At 36.4% G+C, this 20,218-nt stretch overlaps 1 pseudogene; it reads left to right on the top strand.

Annotated features, from left to right (window-relative positions):
• The first annotated feature begins 7,396 nt into the window (after positions 1-7,396).
• Positions 7,397-7,813, top strand: LOC113918120 (annotated as a pseudogene).
• Positions 7,814-20,218: the final 12,405 nt, after the last annotated feature.

The raw sequence follows: 20,218 nt of genomic DNA, 5'->3' as shown, positions 1-20,218 counted from the left end.
TGCATGTGTACTGCTGCTATCTTCTCATTAAACATTACTTGCTGTTATAAGACATATGGATTGCAATCAAACATACAAAAATGTTCAATATAATTAATTATTACCACTCACTAGTATGGCTAAAATTAAAATGATGGATCATACCAAGTGTTGGAGGAAATGTAGAAGAACAAAAATTTTGGTACTTCGAAAAGTTTAACAAAATCAAATAACACCTTAGAGACTCAACAAAAAAAAAGAAAAAGGAAAACAAAATGTAAGAGGGGATAGGTATCACCATGGGCTCTACAGACATTAAAAGGATAAAGTGAGGGGGTGGAGCAAGATGGCAGAGGAGTAGGAGACCTAGATTTCGTCTGGTCTCAGGAATTCAGCTGAATACGGATCAAACCATTCTGAACACCTACGAACTCAAAGGGGATCGAAGAGGAGAGTAGCAACAACTCTCTGAACAGAGAAGCGACCACTTACTGGAAGGTAGGACATGCAGAGAAGTGAATCCGAGGCGATATTCGGGAGGATAGACAGCGGGGGAGGGGCCTCCGTCGGCCGCTTCTGGCAAGTGATAAGAGCTGAGGAGCACAAAATCGGAACTTTTAGAAGTCGGCTCCGCTGAGGGATGTCGCTGCAGTGGCTAAGCAGGGGGTGGAATCCTCCCGGGACAGTGTGCTCTCAGGACCCTTGGGGTCACAGAAAGACCGAGGGTGCCTGAGTGCGCCAGAGCTCCCAGGTATTGGAGCAGGGAAGCCAGCTGCAGGGACAGAGCCGACAGGCGGGCTCTCAGCTCGGGGTTGCCATAAACTGTGATGCGCGGCCCAGTCGGGCCACTGCTCCTCCAGCAGGGACCCAACAAGTGGCAGAGCCGGGGAGACTCCCCTTCCTTCCCGGGGAGGAGCGGCGCGGGAACGCACCACAGGGATCTGCTGGGTTTGGAGACTCCACACGGGGTCGGGTGCCAGAGATAGCAACGCTCGGTCACAAGCCGGGTGAGTGCGGAGAGCGGCCGGAGACCGGGGACAAGGGAGTGACTGCTTTTCTCTGTGGGCGCGCTGAGGAGCGGGGCTCCGAGTTCTCATCTCCTCCAGGTGGAGATTGGGAGGCCACCATTTTTGCCCTGGTCGTCCAAGGCTGTACCGACAGCTTGCAGGGAACAAAAGCTCCTCAGATCAAACCTGAGCAGCTTGCTTAGCCCGGACGGACAAGGGCGGGACAATTCAGCCTCTGGCAAAGACATTTGGAAACCACAGCAACAGGCCCCTCCCCCAGAAGATCAGCACGAACAGCCAGCAAGCCAAGACCAAGTTTACCGATCAAGGAGAACGGGAGAACTCCAGCACTAGGGGAATACTGCACATACAATTCATGGCTTTTTTTTACCATGATTCATTAGTTCATCAAAGTTAATTTTTGTTAAATGTTTTTTTTATTTTTCTTTTTCCCTTTTAAACCGTCTTATAAATCTCTTTTTTTTAAAAAAATATTTTTCATTTTTAGAGTCATATTTTATCCCTTCATAGTAGTTACCCTTATTTTTGGCATATATATATAAGTTGTTCTCTCTTTAAAATTTTGAGATACACTTTCTTCTAACACATCAAAATATACCCTAAATCACTAGTGTATGGCTCTGTTCTAGTCTCCTGCCTGATCACATTCTCTCTCTTTTTTCTTTTTTTTTCTTAAATCTTCTTTCTTTTTTCAAACAACTTCTTATCTTATCAAGTCCTTTTATAAAATCTTTTATAATTTTCATCTTTACAGTCATCTTCTATCCCTTCATTGTATCAACCCTTATTTTGTACATATCTGTCTTTCTTCCTTTAAAATTTTAGGAGGCACTTTTTTCTAACAGACCAAAATACGCCCAAAATCTAGTGTGTGGCACTGATCTATGCACTAGCCTGATCATATTTGATCATATTCTGCTTTTTTTGTATTGTTCTGTTTTTGTTTTTATCTTTTTTTCATTTTTTTTCTCTCCTTCCCTTTCTTTTCCCCTGGTTTCAGGTCTTTTCTGATTTGTATACAGTATATTTGCTGGGGATTTGTAAACCTGTTAGCATTTTGTTCTCTCATTCATCTATTCTCCTCTGGACAAAATGACAAGACGAAAAAAATCACCTCAGCAAAAAGAACAAGAGGTAGTACCGTCAGCCAGGGACCTACTCAATATGGACATTAGTACGATGTTGGACCTAGAGTTCAGAATCATGACTTTAAAGATACTAGCCGGGCTTGAAAAAAGCGTGGAAGTTATTAGAGAAACCCTTTCTGGAGAAATAAAAGAACTAAAATCTAACCAAGTCGAAATCAAAAAGGCTATTGATGAGGTACAATCAAAAATGGGGGCACTAACTGCTAGGATAAATGAGGCAGAAGAGAGAATCAGTGATATAGAAGACCAAATGATGGAAAATAAAGAGGCTGAGAAAAAGAGAGAGAAACAACTACAGGATCACGAGGGCAGAATTCGAGAGATAAGTGATACGATAAGACGAAACAACATTAGAATAATTGGGATCCCAGAAGAAGAAGAAAGAGAGAGAGGGGCAGAAGGTATATTGGAGCAAATAATAGCAGAGAAGTTCCCTAATGTGAGGAAGGAAACAGGAATCAAAATCCAGGAGACACAGAGAACCCCTCTCAAAATCAATAATAATAGGTCAACACCCCGACATCTAATAGTAAAACTTACGAGTCTCAAAGACAAAGAGAAAACCCTGAAAGCAACTCGGGAGAAGAGATATGTAACCTACAACGGTAAAAATATAAGATTGGCAACAGACCTATCCACAGAGACCTGGCAGGCCAGAAAGGACTGGCAAGATATCTTCAGAGCAATAAACAAGAAAAATATGCAGCCAAGAACACTATATCCAGCTAAGCTGTCATTGAAAATAAAAGGAGAGATAAAAAGCTTCCAGAACATACAAAAACTAAAGGAATTTGCAAACACGAAACCAGCCCTCCAAGAAATATTGAAAGGGGTCCTCTAAGCAAAGAGAGAGCCTAAAAGCAGCAAAGATCAGAAAGGAACACAGACAACATACAGTAACAGTCACCTTACAGGCAATACAATGGCACTAAATTCATACCTTTCAATAGTTACCCTGAATGTAAATGGGCTAAATGCCCAAATCAAAAGACACAGGTTATCAGATTGGATTAAAAAACAAGACCCATCAATATGCTGTCCGCAAGAGACTCATTTTAGACCCAAAGACACCCCCAGATTGAAAGTGAGGGGGTGGAAAACCATTTACCATGCTAATGGACACCAAAAGAAAGCTGGGGTGGCAATCCTTATATCAGACAAATTAGATTTTGAAACAAAGACTGTAATAAGAGATGAGGAAAGACACTCTATCCTACTTAAAGGGTCTATCCAACAAGAAGATCTAACAATTGTAAATATCTATGCCCCGAACATGGGAGCAGCCAATTATATAAGACAATTAATAGCAAAAGCAAAGAAACACATTGACAACAATACAATAATAGTGGGGCACTTTAACATCCCCTGACGGAAATGGACGGATCCTCTAAGCAAAAGATCAACAAGGAAATAAAGACTTTAAATGACACACTGGACCAAATGGACTTCACAGACATATTCAGAACATTACATCCCAAAGCAACGGAATACACATTCTTCTCTAGTGCCCATGGGACATTCTCCAGAATTGACCACATCCTAGGTCACAAATCAGGTCTCAACCAGTACCAAAAGATTGGGATCATTCCCTGCATATTTTCAGACTACAATGCTTTGAAACTAGAACTCAATCACAAGAGGAAAATCGGAAAGAACTCAAATACATGGAGGCTAAAGAGCATCCTACTAAAGAATGAATGGGTCAACCAGGAAATTAAAGAAGAATTAAAAAATTTCATGGAAACCAATGAAAATGAAAACACAACTGTTCAAAATCTCTGGGATACAGCAAAGGCCATCCTGAGAGGAAAGTATATAGCAATACAAGCCTTTCTCAAGAAACAAGAAAGGTCTCAAATACACAACCTAAACCTACACCTAAAGGAGCTGGAGAAAGAACAGCAAATAAAGCCTAAACCCAGCAGAAGAAGAGAAATAATAAAGATCAGAGCAGAAATCAATGAAATAGAAATCAAAAGAACAGTAGAACAGATCAACGAAACTAGGAGCTGGTTCTTTGAAAGAATTAACAAGATTGATAAACCCCTGGCCAGACTTATCAAAAAGAAAAGAGAAATGACCCAAATCAACAAATTCATGAATGAAAGAGGAGAGATCACAACCAACACCAAAGAAATACAAACAATTATAAGAACATATTGTGAGCAACTCTATGCCAGCAAATTAGATAACCTGGAAGAAATGGGTCCATTCCTAGAGATGTATCAACTACCAAAATTGAACCAGGAAGAAATAGAAAACCTGAACAGACCTATAACCACTAAGGAAATTGAAGCAGTCATCAAAAATCCCCCAACAAACAAAAGGGCCAGATGGCTTCCCAGGGGAAATCTATCAGACATTTAAAGAAGAATTAATACCTATTCTCCTGAAACTGTTCCAAAAAATAGAAATGGAAGGAAAACTTCCAAATTCATTTTATGAGGCCACCATTACCTGGATCCCAAAACCAGACAAAGACCCCATCAAAAAGGAGAATTACAGACCAATATCCTTGATGAACATGGATGCAAAAATTCTCACCAAAATACTAGCCAGTAGGATCCAAGAGTACATTAAAAGGATTATTCACCACGACCAAGTGGGATTTATCCCTGGGCTGCAAGGTTGGTTCAACATCCGCAAATCAATCAAAGTGATACAATACATTAACAAAAGAAAGAACAAGAATTGTATGATCCTCTCAATAGATGCTGAAAAAGCATTTGATAAAGTACAGCATCCTTTCTTGATCAAAACTCTTCAGAGTATAGAGATAGAGGGTACATATCTCATTATCATAAAAGCCATCTATGAAAAACCTACAGCGAATATCATTCTCAATGGGCAAAAGCTGAGAGCTTTTCCCCTAAGGTCAGGAACGCAGCAGGGATGTCCACTCTCACCACTGCTATTCAACATACTATTAGAAGTCCTAGCCACAGCAATCAGACAACAAAAAGAAATCAAAGGCATCCAAATCGGCAAAAAGGAAGTCAAACTCTCACTCTTTGCAGATGATATAATACTGTATGTGGAAAACACAAAAGACTCCACCCCAAAACTGCTAGAACTCATACAGGAATTCAGTCAAGTAGCAGGCTATAAAATCAATGCACAGAAATCAGTGGCATTCCTATACACCAACAACAAGACAGAAGAGAGACAAATCAAGGAGTCGATCCCATTCACAATTGCACCCAAAACAATAGGATACCTAGGAATAAATTTAACCAAAGAGGCAAAGGATCTGTACTCAGAAAACTATAAAATACTCAGGAAAGAAATTGAAGAAGACACAAAGAAATGGAAAAACGTTCCATGCTCATGGATTGGGAGAACAACATTGTGAAGATGTCAATGCTACCTAGAGCAATCTACACATTCAATGCAATCCCCATCCAAATACCATCCCCTTTTTTCAAAGAAATGGAACAAATAATCCTAAAATGTATATGGAACCAGAAGAGACCCCAAATAGCCAGAGGAATATTGAAAAAGAAAAGCAAAGCTGGCGGCATCACAATTCAGGACTTCCAGCTCTATTACAAAGCTGTCATCATCAAGACAGTATGGTACTGGCACAAAAACAGACACATAGATCAATGGAACAGAATCGAGAGCCCAGAAATGGACCCTAAACTCTATGGTCAACTTATCTTTGACAAAGCAGGAAAGAATGTCCAATGGAAAAAAGACAGTCTTTTCAACAAATGGTGTTGGGAAAATTGGACAGCCACATGCAGAAGAATGAAACTGGACCATTTCCTTACACCACACACAAAAATAGACGCCAAATGGTTCAAAGACCTAAACGTGAGACAGGAGTCCATCAAAATCCTAAAGGAGAACACAGGTAGCAACCTCTTTGACCTCAGCCACAGCAACTTCTTCCTAGAAACATTGCCAAAGGCACGGGAAGCCAGGGCAAAAATGAACTATTGGGATTTCATCAAGATAAAAAGCTTTTGCACAGCAAAAGAAACAGTCCACAAAACCAAAAGACAACCGACAGAATGGGAGAAAATATTTGCAAATGACATATCAGATAAAGGGCTAGTATCCAAAATCTATAAAGAACTTATCAAACTCAACACCCAAAGAACAAATAATCCAATCAAGAAATGGGCAGAAGACATGAACAGACATTTTTCCAAAGAAGACATCCAAATGGCCAACAGACACATGAAAAAGTGCTCAACATCGCTCAGCATCAGGGAAATCCAAATCAAAACCTCAATGAGATACCACCTCACACCCGTCAGAATGGCTTAAATTAACAAGTCAGGGAACGACAGATGTTGGCGGGGATGTGGAGAAAGGGGAACCCTCCTACACTGTTGGTGGGAATGCAAGCTGGTGCAACCACTCTGGAAAACAGTATGGAGGTTCCTCAAACAGTTGAAACTAGAGCTACCATTCGATCAAGCAATTGCACTACTGGGTATTTACCACAAAGATACAAATGTAGGGACCCGAAGGGGTACGTGCACCCCAACGTTTATAGCAGCAATGTCCAGAATAGCCAAACTATTGAAAGAGCCAAGATGTCCATCAACAGATGATTGGATAAAGAAGATGTGGTATATATACACAATGGAATATTATGCAGCCTCAAAAGGAATGAGATCTTGCCATTTGCAACGACGTGGATGGAACTGGAGGGTGTTATGCTGAGTGAAATAAGTCAATCAGAGAAAGACATGTATCATATGACCTCACTGATATGAGGAATTCTTAATCTCAAGAACAAACTGAGTGTTACTGGAGTGGTTGGTGGTGGGAGGGATGGGGTGGCTGGGTGATAGACATTGGCGAGGGTATGTGCTATGGTGAGCGCTGTGAATTGTGCAAGACTATTGAATCACAGATCTGTACTTCTGAAACAAATAACGCAACATATTTTAAGAAAAAAGAAAAAGAAGAAGATAGCAGGAGAGGAAGAATGAAGGGGAGTAAGTCAGAGGGGGAGACGAACCATGAGAGGTGATGGACTCTGAAAAACAAACTGAGGGTTCTAGAGGGGAGGAGGATAGGGGGATGGGTTAGCCTGGTGATGGGTATTAAAGAGGGCACATTCTGCATGGAGCACTGGGTGTTATGAACAAACAATGAATCATGGAACACTACATCAAAAACAAAGGATGTAATGTATGGTGATTAACATAACAATAAAAAAATTTAAAAAAAAAGGATAAAGTGAGCTCTTCCCTTTCGTGGACATGGCTGAAAGCAGCCAAAATGAAGTTCAGTCCTTTTGTGACTTCTGACCAAGAGCTGGAACAGTAAAAGACATTTAAGTCTTCCCACATTCATAGGAGGATTGTCTTCCCCTCTTTCCAAAGAGCTGAGATAGAAGAACAGTGTTCGATCCATGCCCATCCAAAAGATTATGTGAGGACACTACAAAGGTCAGCAAATTGGTAAAGAAATCTAAGTTTACAGGAAGAAATACATCATCTACATGGAACCAGTGCAGTGAGAGAAGGCAGATGACATGACTGTCCATGTGGGCATTCATCCTAGCAATGTGGTTATCACTAGACTAAAACTGAATAAACACCACAAAATGACCCTTGAACATAAAACCAAATTTTGCAAAGTAGGAAAGGAAAAGGGCAACATTAGGAAGTAACAATTGAGAAGATGCAGGAATAAAGTATCTTATATATGACTTTAAATAGAAACTGTAAAAATGAAAAAAAAGGATAAAATGAAAAATATTATGAACACTTTCTTGCAAGTAAGTTCAATAACTTGAATAGAATAGACAATTCCTAGTAAATACAGCTCACCAAACTTAAAGAAATAGAATGTCTGAATAGCTATATATTAAAAAAAAGAAGTCATAATCAAGTTATTCCCACAAAGAAAATATCAGGCTCAGATGGTTATAAACTATCCAAGTTTTAAAAAATGGAACAGATTATATAAAAACTCTTTCAGAAAATAGATGGGGAAGGAACAAAGTTTATTATAAGAAAATACATTTGTGTCCTTTTCATCCACAAAAAATAAGAATAAACATCTGAAATGGTGAACATTTTTCTGCTTAAATTTTTTCTCATGGTTTCAGGAGTAGGTATTTTTCTAATATTTGTTCTAGGATACATTTAGAAGCATCAACTGTGGCCTACATTTTACTTTGGTCTGTATTTTGTATTTACTGTTAGGTTAAAGTGTTGAGAGATACATACAACTTATAGTTGCCCTTTGATAAATGTGGACAGAATGAATGTTGTGAAAAGGAAAGGGAATTAATAATTGGTTGTGATAAAATCTTTCATTCTATTTTTTGTGATTATTAGATTAATTATCACGAGAAGATTAACACTCTCTAGAAACCTGAGGCAGCCCATAGATATCTCTTCACTGAAGTACTATAGCAAATAACTAAATTAATTTCATTCAAAATATATTCATTCAACTTTTTTATGACCAATTCTTACTGGGAACTGAAGATATCAATAAAAAACATAGATTCTTCTCCCATCCCCAGTATCACAGATATTGTTTAAGATAAGATTAAGAGATATTTAACTTTTTCTTTTTTTTAAAGATTTTATTTATTTATTCATGAGAGACAGAGAGAGAAGCAGGCTCCCCGCAGAGCAGGGAGTCCAATGCGGGACTCATCCCAGGACCCTGGGATCATGACCTGAGCCGAAAGCAGACGCCTAACGACTGAGCCACCTAGGCGCCCCATATTTAAAAAATTTTTTAAAGATTTATTTATTTATTTGGGAGAGCGAGAATGAGAGAGAGAGAGTACATGAGAGGGGGGAGGGTCAGAGGGAGAAGCAGGCTTCTTGCTGAGCAGGGAGCCCTATGTGGGACTCGATCCCGGGACTCTGGGATCATGACCTGAGCCGAAGGCAGTCGCTTAACCAACTGAGCCACCCAGGCACCCTATATTTAAATTTTTTAAATAAATCCTATAACATGCATCTACATGGAAAAGGCAATTCACCTCAACCGGAGAAAATCAAGTCAAGATTCAAGTCAAGAGCTAATCCTGTTGAAAACACAATTTATTAATGGTTTCGACTTTTAAAAATTGTTATAAAAATATTTTTGACAGTTGAAAAAATATTGAGTGCCTCTCATAAATATCTTGCATAACTTTATTTAGAAAGTATAGTTAATTTTTGCATAATATTAATGATCTTTGTTAGAAATGTTTTTGAGGACAGAATAGTAACAAAAATGAGGAATAATGTAGTTATTTCTTTTTAGCTTAATATTCTGATTGTTTTTAATCTTCCACTTTTAGAAATTATACTACAATTTATATATTTATGTATAAACTCTCTGTATTTCCCATTTTTGATAATATTCCAGAATAGGATTAGGAATATTACCAAAATTTAAAATTAGCAGGATAAAGGATATAACACATTGGGGGGTTCTATGCATATTGCTAAAGTGATTTATTTCCTAGTAACTGTTAACCAATTTATAGTTCCATCATCCAACTAATTGCATTCCTATCAAAATTAAGAATTTTCACTCAAGGGACACCTGGGTGGCTTAGTCCTTAAGCGTCTGCCTTCGGCTCGGGTCATGATCCCAGGGTCCTGGGATCGAGCCCCATATCTGGCTCCCTGTTTGGCAAGAAGCCTGCTTCTCCCTCTCACACTCCCCCTGCTTGTGTTCCCTCTCTCGCTGTGTTTCTCTCTGTCAATTAAATAAATAATCTTTAAAAAAAAAAGAATTTTCCCTCAAAATAATATTGTGTAGTTTATAGAATAAAAATATATGTAATAAAGGCAAAACACAATATTAATGATAGAGGAAAATTTTATCACTATAATGTGTTAATCCATCAACAAAGATAAAGAAAGGAGATTTAGCATAGGAATGGAGAATTAGTAACTGCTAGCTGTGTAGAGTTAAGAAAATTAATGCATAAATAACATTCTAAGTTTCAAAAAACATTACAGTCAATTGAATATTTTTATAAATCACAAAGATCCAGGCTAGAAAGCATTATGTCCTATAAGGTTAAAATAGATACATGATCACTGGAGAGGAGACAATACTTCAAACTTGGACTATGGAAGGTTTCATGGAAAAGATGAAACTTGACAAGACTTAACAATCTCATAAGATTTTCACTGTAAAACATTAGAGTGAGAATATGTGATTTAAAAAAATAGTAAATTTTAACATACTGATAATATACAGCAAATGTTCAGTTTAGAGAGGCATTTGAATATAGAGGTTAATGGCACAAATCTGGAGAGAAATGCTCTCTTCAAATCCTGCTCAGCTAACTTTTATCTCTGCTAGAGAGAAACTTCTTCTGGCACTTCCTGGGTATAATCTGAAACTAGCCTCCATACTTCTAGGGCAAAGACAGACCACAGAAAAAGGCAGACCACTTCATATTAGTAGGCAGCAGGTTTAATAAGCCAGGGGAATTACTTATGAGGCTTAAGTCACGTTGCCACAAGACTGGTAGATCTCCACACCTGCCCACCAGAATCTTCAACATTCATATAGAGGCTTTAACTGCATTCAGTCACGTACCCTGTCTGGATAACCTCAATATCACATTTCTATCTCAAGACATATACATGGAGGTGCTTCTGGGAGTGGGGAAGGCAAGCAGAACACATCCCAAGGATAGGGAGTCTCCAATTGCAAGGGTCCAGCTTGTGGGTCAACTGGTGGTCACATTTTCTTTATGACCTCCTCCAACAATCTGTGACTTTAAACAAGTTATTTAAGTAATCTTTGTTTCAGTTACCTCTTATATAAAGTGGTGAATATAATAGTATCTGCCTCTTTGAATAGGGATTAAATTATTTATTTATTTATTTATTTATTTATTTATTTATTTGAGAGAGACTGAGAGATAGAGAGCACGAGAGGGAAGAGGGTCAGAGGGAGAAGCAGACTCACTGCTGAGCAGGGAGCCCGATGTGGGACTCGATCCCGGGACTCCAGGATCATGACCTGAGCCGAAGGCAGTCGCTTAACCAACTGAGCCACCCAGGCGCCCGAATAGGGATTAAATTAAATGAGGATTAAATTAAATTTAAATAAGGATTAAATTTAAATGAAGATTAAAATTTTAATACATGTGAAGGCCTCAGAATAATTTCTGACAAATGTTATATATGGCTGGACATTTATTATTATTACTACTGTCATCATCATCATCAATGTGATTATTACAAATAGATAACCAGTAAAAGTAAAATCAGAAGATATATTTTAACCTAATGGAAGGCGTGGAATAACAAATTAATTAATTTAAATGATGTTCTACAGGTAATGGAAAGACATTAGAATGTCTTCAATAGGAATATAATCAATTAAGAAATGGAATGAATGTAGCAGCAATGGAATAAAACAATGAAAAGAATACAAATGTCATTCTCATCCATATTTTTCCTAGCATACACCTTTAGCACAAATTACATAGCAGATATTGTGCATGCAAAGGAGATGATTATCTCAGACAGTTCTTTAGAAAAAATAGGCATCTAAAGGTCCATTGAGACTTCAGGTCATAGAGCAAGAGAAAAATGGAACCAATACAATTGCTGTTCAAAATGTAAAAGTTCCAGGGGCGCCTGGGTGGCACAGTTTGTTGGCCATTTGACTCTTGGTTTGGTCTCAGGTCATGGTCTCATGGTCGGGGGATCGAGCTCTGCATTGGGCACCACACTCAACATGGAGTCGCTTGGATTTCCCCCCTCCCCTGCTCCTCCCCTCCAGCTCTCTCTCTCTCTCTCTCTCTCTAAAACAATAAATAAATCTTTAAAATGTGAAAGTTTGGGGTGCCTGGGTGGCTGAGTAAGCTAAGCATCCAACTCTTGATTTGAGCTCAGGTCATGATCTCAGGGTCATGATCTCAGGGCTGTGAGATCGAGCCTCGAGTCCCACTCCATGCTCAATAGAGAATCTGCTGGAGATTCTCTTTCTCCCTCTGCCCCTCCCCTACTCCCACGCACTCATGTGGGCTCTCTCTCTCTTTCTCTCAAATAAATAAATAAATCCTTAAAAATAAAATAAAGTAAAATGTAAAAGTTTAGAGGGTGTCTGACTGGCTCAGGTGGTAGAGCAATTGCCTTTTGATCAAGGGGTTGTGAGTTCAAGCCCCATGTTTGCATAGAATTTCCTTAAGGAAAAAAAAAAACTTTAAAAATTCAAAGTTCAAACACTTTAATACTTTATAAATGTTATTGATTCCAAGATGTAACTGCTGAAAACCTAATTCTCCAAAATCTACACCTATCTGTACAGCAGCACTTAACAATCACTTTGATGTTCTTCAGACACCCTCCCTTTATTTTTTCTCTTTAAACAGATCTTTTCTTTTTTTTTTTAATGGCATTTACATACACTTTTCCTCCCCTCTTTTTTAATAGAATATGGCTTCTAAAAGAGCCTTTACCCTTCCTGAGACTTGATCACTGGTTATTTAAGTCCTAACTATGTTCCAACAAAATGTTGCTTTGAAAACCTTAGATTTTATGACACAGTAAGACAGTAAATGAAATTCTCCTAGGTTACTTCTTGGGTTTGGAAAATAAGTATAAATCAGAAGTAATCTTATTGTCACCAATATCCACACAGAAAGCAAGTAGGCTTTGGTCTGTTCTTGTGGCTCCTGCCTTTATTATTTCACATGCTGCATATAAAAGCTAGAAGGTCTCTCTTAAAAGAGAAAAACTAAAATTACAACATTAAAACATATATAATTTCTTTTTTTCTGGCAGACTGCATAGTTTTGAAAACTAAAATGGCCTGATAATTAACTCAAATATAAATTGATCTAACTAAAAAAAATATTTAGTTGGTCCAATTATAACAAATGAAACAAGCTAATGACATATTATTAAATTTTGAGTTTAATTGCTCCCATTGTTAAGCTGGCTGCTTTAGTGTAAATAAATATAAATTAATGTCATTTTATGAAAATCTACTTGTTAAAATGAATTAAATTTAAACATTTATATGATTTTGAAATATCTAATACTAATATTAGCAAATAAGGATTATCCCTTATTAAAGAAAAAAATGGTACTATCTATATAACAAATTATCACAAGGAAAATAAAAAAATTATAAAGAAATATTTATTATATATCTTCAGGATGCCATTAAATGCAAAAGCTCAAATTGATTGGAGGACTTCCACTTCTGGAAAGATGAAGTAGACATACTTTCCTCTATTTTTCCTACCAGTACAACTAAAAATCCTGAATATTATATACAAAACAAACATATTAAGATTCTGAAAAGTGGAGAAAAGAAATCAACTCAACTAGGGATCCTGATGCCAGAAAGATAACACTATGTTGTGTTCCTTGGAAATTCTTTTTGCCTCTTATACCTCAGACATGGAGCTAAGGAAGCCAGCAACCTGGAAATGACAGCAGACATAGAAAAAACAAAAATTTCCAACAAAAGCCTGCTCTAGTAAGAAGAAAATTTTTAGACAATACACAATATACTCTGCTGAACACCATAAAAACTATTGCCCCACTACCAGCCATGTCAACAAAGCCCAGATGGGGAGTTTAGACTTCATCCTCACAAGGGTATAATGAGATATTTGAACACCCCCACCAGGATGGTGTCAGAGACAGCTCAGTAAGAGTCTGGCCTTTTACCATGAGGACAATCCCAGTGTGGTATCAGTGGAGAATACATACTAAGACAGAAATCCCATTCCTGCCAAGTGGCAATGAAAATACCTACTGCCTGAGTATAGCAGAGGCCAAGCAGTGAATCTAGACATTTATGTCTACTTGGAACTGTCAGAGTGGTGTTCCCCTTCCTCCTGGTGAACTGTCAAATAGCTAGCTAAAATAAAAAGTTTAGAAAAGATCCAGTCTTATGATATCCAAAATGTCCTGGTTTCAGTAAAAAATAACCTGTTATATCAAGTAACAGGAAGATCTCAAAATGAATGCAAACAATCAATAGATGCCATCAAAGATGACAGTAATGGCAGAATTATGTAACCATTATTTTAAAGCAGTCACAATAAAAGTGCTTCAATGAGTAATTATGAGCATCTTTGGGAAAAGTTTTCAATTAGCAATAATTGTGCCTTGGATAAACCTCATTGGCTACGAGCATCTTTGAAACAAATATAAAAACAGAAAGCTTCAGCAAAGAAATAAAAGGAAGTAATCAATAAACAGGAACATAGAAAAATAGAAACTAACCAATGTGAGCAAGAGAGAAAATTTAATTAAAAAAAACAGACTAGAAACCCATGCAATTATATTTATGATATATATAACATATAATATATAATATATAAAATATATAAATATATATTTATATATATAATATAAAATTATATAAAATATATATAAATATATATATAATATTCATGTTATTAGAGAAAAAGATGGTGGGGATAAAAAAATGAATGTATTTGAAGAAATAATGGCTAAGAACTTCCCATTTTTGACAAGAGACATAAAGCTACAGATTCAAAAAACTAAACATGATGATTACATTGGATTGCTTCTTTGATGGAAGGAGCAGCTTTTTGTTCTTACTGAACACTTACTCTTGATACAGTTTTGCATTTCCCGCATGCAATGCTTCTGCAAAACCTACTATCTGTGGATTTATAGAATTGCTTATCCATTATTATGGTATTCCATCCAGTGCTTCTGATCAAGAAACTGTTCAGAGAAAATGAAGTGCAGCAAGGGGCCCAGGCTCATGAAATTAACTTGTTCCAGTCTTACTATGTTCCCCACCACCCTGAAGCAGCTGGCTCGATAAAACTGTGGAATGGCCTTTTGAAGGTTCAATTATAGTGTCAGAAAGATGGCAAATATCTTGCAAGGCTGGGTCAAGGTTCTCCAGGAGATGGTAAATGTTCTGAATAAACTTCCAAAATATAGTATTGTTTCCCCAATATCCAAGATCTTAAATGCTGTTAATTTTACTTCATAGTTAAATATTGTTAAATTTACTTTAAATATTGTTAAATATTGGGGCACCTGGGTGGCTCAGTCATTAAGCATCTGCCTTCGGCTCAGGTGATGATCCCGGGGTCTTGGGATTGAGCCCCACCTCGGGCTCCCTGCTCCACGGGAAGCCTGCTTCTCCCTCTCCCTCATTTGTGTTCCCTCTCTCGCTGTGTCTCTCTCTGTCAAGTAAATAAATAAAATCTTTAAATAAATAAATAAATAAATAAATAAATAAATAAATAAATATTGTTAAATATCATTAATTTTACTTCATAGCATTTAAATTAAAGGACATCAAGTGAGAGTGAAAAATCACCCTAGCACTTCTCATTCACTTTTGGAGAAAGGCTTAGCGTGTTTCGGTTATACACAGGATTGTTGTATCATGTTAGGTGAAAGTATGACCTTGTTATTGTCTTTAATTGGAGATTAGGTATTATTTAAAGAAATGTATATGGGTCCCAAACTGATAAGAGATGAACTTGTAATAGTTAATTTTGTGTGTCAACATAGCTAGGCTATAGTACCAAGATATTTGGTCAAACAATAGTCTAAATGTTTGTATGAAGGTATTTTAAAATTAGATTAACATTTAAATTATTAGACTTTGAGTAAAACAGATTACTCTTCATAATATGAGTGGGTCTTATCTACTCAACTGAAAGCCTTAAGAGAAAAAAAGACTGAGGTCCCCCAAGGGAGAGGGAATTCTACCTTTAGACTACCTTTGGATTTGAGTTGCAATATCAATTCTTCCCTGACTCTCCAGCCTACTGGATATGCCATTGTTCTGTTTCTCTGGAGAATCCTGACTGATACACCATACAAATAGAATCATACAGAATTTGTCCTTTTATGATTGTCTTATTTCTCTCAGCATAATCTCTTTAAGGTTTATCCATTTGTAGCATGTGCCAAAATTCTTCCTTTTTAAGGCTGAATGATATCCCACTGCATGTATATAATATATTTTGTTTATCCATTCCATCCATCAATGAATGAAAGCATTTTGGGTTGCTTCCACCTTTTTTGGCTAATATGAATAAGGCTGCTATAAACATGGGTACACAAATATCTGTTTGAATCTCTGATTTCAATTCTTTTGGGTATACACAGATGTAGAATTGCTGAATCACACGGTAACTTTAGTTTTAACTTTTTGAGGAACTGCCATATCCTTTTCCATAGTAGCTGCACTATTTTACCTTCCTATCAACAATACACAAAAGTTGCAATTTCTCCACATCCTAGTGAACACTTACTTTCTGTGTTTTGTTTTGTTTTGTTTTGTGTTTTAATAATAACCACCCTAATGGATGTTAAGTGGTATCTGTTTGTGCTTTTGATTTGTATTCCCCTAATGATTAGTGATTTTGAGCAACTTTTCATGTGCTTCTGGCCATTTATATAATTTCTTTGTAGAAGCATCTATTCAAATCATTTGTCCATTTTTTAAAAGATTTTATTTATTTATTTGACAGAGAGAGAAAGAGCACAAGCAGGGGGAGCACAGAGGGAGAGGGAGAAGCGAGTCTTCCCCTGAGCAGGGAGCCCGATGTGGGGCACAATCTCAGGACCCTGAGATCATGACCTGAGCCAAAAGCAGACGCTTAACCAATTGAGCCACCTAGGCACCTGCTTTGCCCATTTTTAAATGATTTGTGGGTTTGTTTTTTGTTTTTTGTTTTTTAAGTCATAGGAGTTCTTTTTATTTCAATCTTTATCAGATATATTATTTGCAAATATTTTTCCCTTCCTTTCCCTTTCACTCTGTTGATAATGTACTTTTATGCACAAAAGTTTTTACCTTTGACATAGCTCAATTTATCTATTTTTATTTTTGTTGCCTGTGCTTTTCTTGTCATTTCCAAAAAATCATCACCATATCTAATGTCATGAAGAGCTCCCATGTGTTTTCTTCTAAGAGTGTTATAATATTAGTGTTTTTATTTAGGTCTTTGATCCATTTTGAATTAATTTTTGTGTATCATATAAGGTAACGGCCCAACTTTATTCTCTTCCATGTGGATATCCAGTTTTCCCAAAATCATTTGTTTAAAAAATTGTTCTTTCCCCACTAAATAATCTTAACAACCTTGTCAAAATTATTTGAACATATATGTGAGGAATTATTTCTGAGATCTCTATTCTATTCCATGTGGTGTCTTTATGTCAGTACTATGTACTATTATGTTACTGTAGTTTTGTAGGAGGTTTTGAAATCAGGAAATGTTTTTCTTTTCCAATCAAGGTAATTTTAGCTACTCCTTAGATTCCCTTGAGATTTCAAATGAACTTTAGGATGAGTTTTTTCTGCAAGAAATGTCACTGGGATTTTGATAGTGATTCAACTGAATGATGGATTGCTTTGGGTACTATTGACATCTTAAGGAATTTGAATCAACCAATCAATGAACATGGGATGCATTTCCATTTGATGGTGTCTTCTTTAATTTCTTTCAGCAACAATTTACTTTTCTGTACACAAGTTGTTTATTTCATTGGTTAAATTCAGTTCTGAGTGTTTTATTCTTTTTTGATGCTACTGTAAATGGAATTGCTTTTTTAATGTCATTTTCATATTTTTCATAGTTCATGTATAGAAATGTAACTGATTTTTTTTATGAGTTGATTTTGTATCCTGCAACTTTACTGAATTATTTTTTTCCTATTCTAACAGGTGTGTGTGTGTGTGTGTGTGTGTGTGTGTGTGTGTGTGTGTGGCCTTTACAGTTTTCTACATAAGAGACCATATCATCTGCATATAGAGATAATGTTAATTTTTCCCTTTTCAATTTGAATTTTCTTTATTTTTCCAGACTAATTTCTCTGGTGAGGTCTTCCATTACTATGTTGAATATAAGTGGCAAAAGCAAGTAATGCTTGTCTTGTTGCTGATATACAGGATTACTGGAAAATATTTCAGCTCTTCACCATTGAGTAAAATGTTTGCTAAGGATTTTTCAAATATGGCATTTATAGTATTGATGTAATTTTTTTCTATTGTTAGTTTGTTAATTGTTTTTATCCTGAAAGAGTGTTGAATTTTGTGGAATGCTTTCCCAGAATCAATTCAGGTGATCAGGTATTTTTGTTATTGTTTTTCACCATTCTGTTAATGTAGTATATTATACTGATTGACTTTAGTATGCTGAGGCATCCTTTCATTCCAGGAATAAATCCCACTTGGTTTATAATCCTCTTAATACACTGCAGAGTTCAATCCTTCCAAATCATGCCAAGCCATCATGGAGAATGGTTTAGGCAAGTCTGAGTAGAAATCTCACAAAAGTCCCTACCATTTTGAATGGCTTTTTCTTGGTTGAGCATTTTTTTTTTATTGCTGTAGGTCTTTGACAGACTTCCAGAGCTCCTATAAATTTATTTCCACCAGTCTCTAGTTGTTTATTTGATGCTTTTATAGAAGAATAAGGCCTGAAGCTTCCTAGTCCACTATCTTGCTGGGGTTTCCCAAATCTTTTCTTTTTTTTTTTAAGATTTTATTTATTTATTCATGAGAGACAGAGAGAGGGAGAGAGAGAGAGAAGCAGAGGGAGAAGCAGGCTCCAAAGGAGCAGGGAGCCCAATGCGGGACTCGATCCCAGGACTCCGGGATCCTGACCTGAGCCAAAGGCAGACGCTTAACCATCTGAGCCACCCAGGCACCCAAATCTGTTAATTCTTTAAAAATGGTATTAATATGTGCTAGCAAAGAACATATACACATTGAAGTGAAAAATCCAGTATCTTTTACAACTACATAAAAAATGAAATACTTAAATATAACTCTAACCACCCTTGTTTAGAACCTATATGCAGCAAACTACATGAAGCTGATGTAAGAAATAAAGGATATGAATAAATGGGGAGACATTCTGGGTTCATGGATTGGAACACTCAAAATAGTAAAAGATGCTGATTCTCTCCAAATTGATATGCAGATTTAACAGAATTGCCAAGCATATTCCCACAAGATTTTTTGTACATATAGGCAAATTTATCATAAAATCTATATAAAAAGGCAAAGAAATAAGTGTAGCAACATCATTTAAAAATAAGTACAAAGAGGAAAAATCAATCTACTAAATTTCAAAACATGTTATACAGCTACAATAATCAAGAGTGTGGTATTGACAGAGGGAAAAAAACATAGATCAATGAAACAGAACAAAGAATTCGGACATATCCCACCAATATTCTCAATTAATTTTTGACACAGGTAAAAAGGCAATTCAATTGAGGAAGGATAGTATTTTCAATAAATGGGGTAATTGGACATTCATAAGCCAAAAGAAAAAAAAAAAACAAAAACCTCAGTCAAATATCACACCTTATAAAAAATTAACCCAAAGTGAATCATAGATTTAAACATAAAATGTAAAATTTGAGACTATGAGGTTAATAAAAAAAGAGAGAGAAAACTTTGGAATCTAGAACCAGGTAATAAGTTCTTATAATTAAGACATAAAGCATAATTAATAAAAGGAAAAGAGTGATAAATTAAACTGTATTAAAATTAAAAATATCTGTTATTCAAATTATTCTGTTAATAAATTAAAGACAATTTACAGAGTGGAAAAATATATTTGAAAACCATTATCCAACAAAATACTAGTATCTAGAATATATAAGGAACTCTCTAAATTCAACAGTGAAAAATAAAATCTAATTAGAAAATGGGCAAAAGACATGAAGAGACATTTAATGGAAGAGAATACACAACAGAAAATAAGCATCTGGAAAGATGTGCAATGTTATTAGCTGTTAGGGAAATGCAAATTAAACCACTGTGAAATGTCACTTTATGCCTATCAGAATAGCTAAAATAAAAAATAGTGACAGCACCAAATGCAAGAAAGTGGAAAACTGGAATACCCATAAATTTCTGATGGGAATGTAGGATAATATAACCATTCTGGAAAACAGTTTGGCAGTTTTTTTAAACATGCAACTACCATACATTCCCACAGTTACACTTCTGGGCATTTATCCCAGAGAAATGAAATTCATGTTTCCATCAAAACCTGTACAAGAATATTTATTGAAGCATTATTCTTAATAGCCAAAAGCTGGAAGCAACCCAGATGTTTTCCAAGTGGTGAATGGC

The sequence above is a fragment of the Zalophus californianus genome, chromosome 1, assembly GCF_009762305.2.
Source record: "Zalophus californianus isolate mZalCal1 chromosome 1, mZalCal1.pri.v2, whole genome shotgun sequence".
NCBI lineage: Eukaryota > Metazoa > Chordata > Mammalia > Carnivora > Otariidae > Zalophus > Zalophus californianus.
The sequence above is the reverse complement of the archived record's forward strand: the minus strand, read 5'-3'. Positions and strand labels throughout refer to the sequence as shown.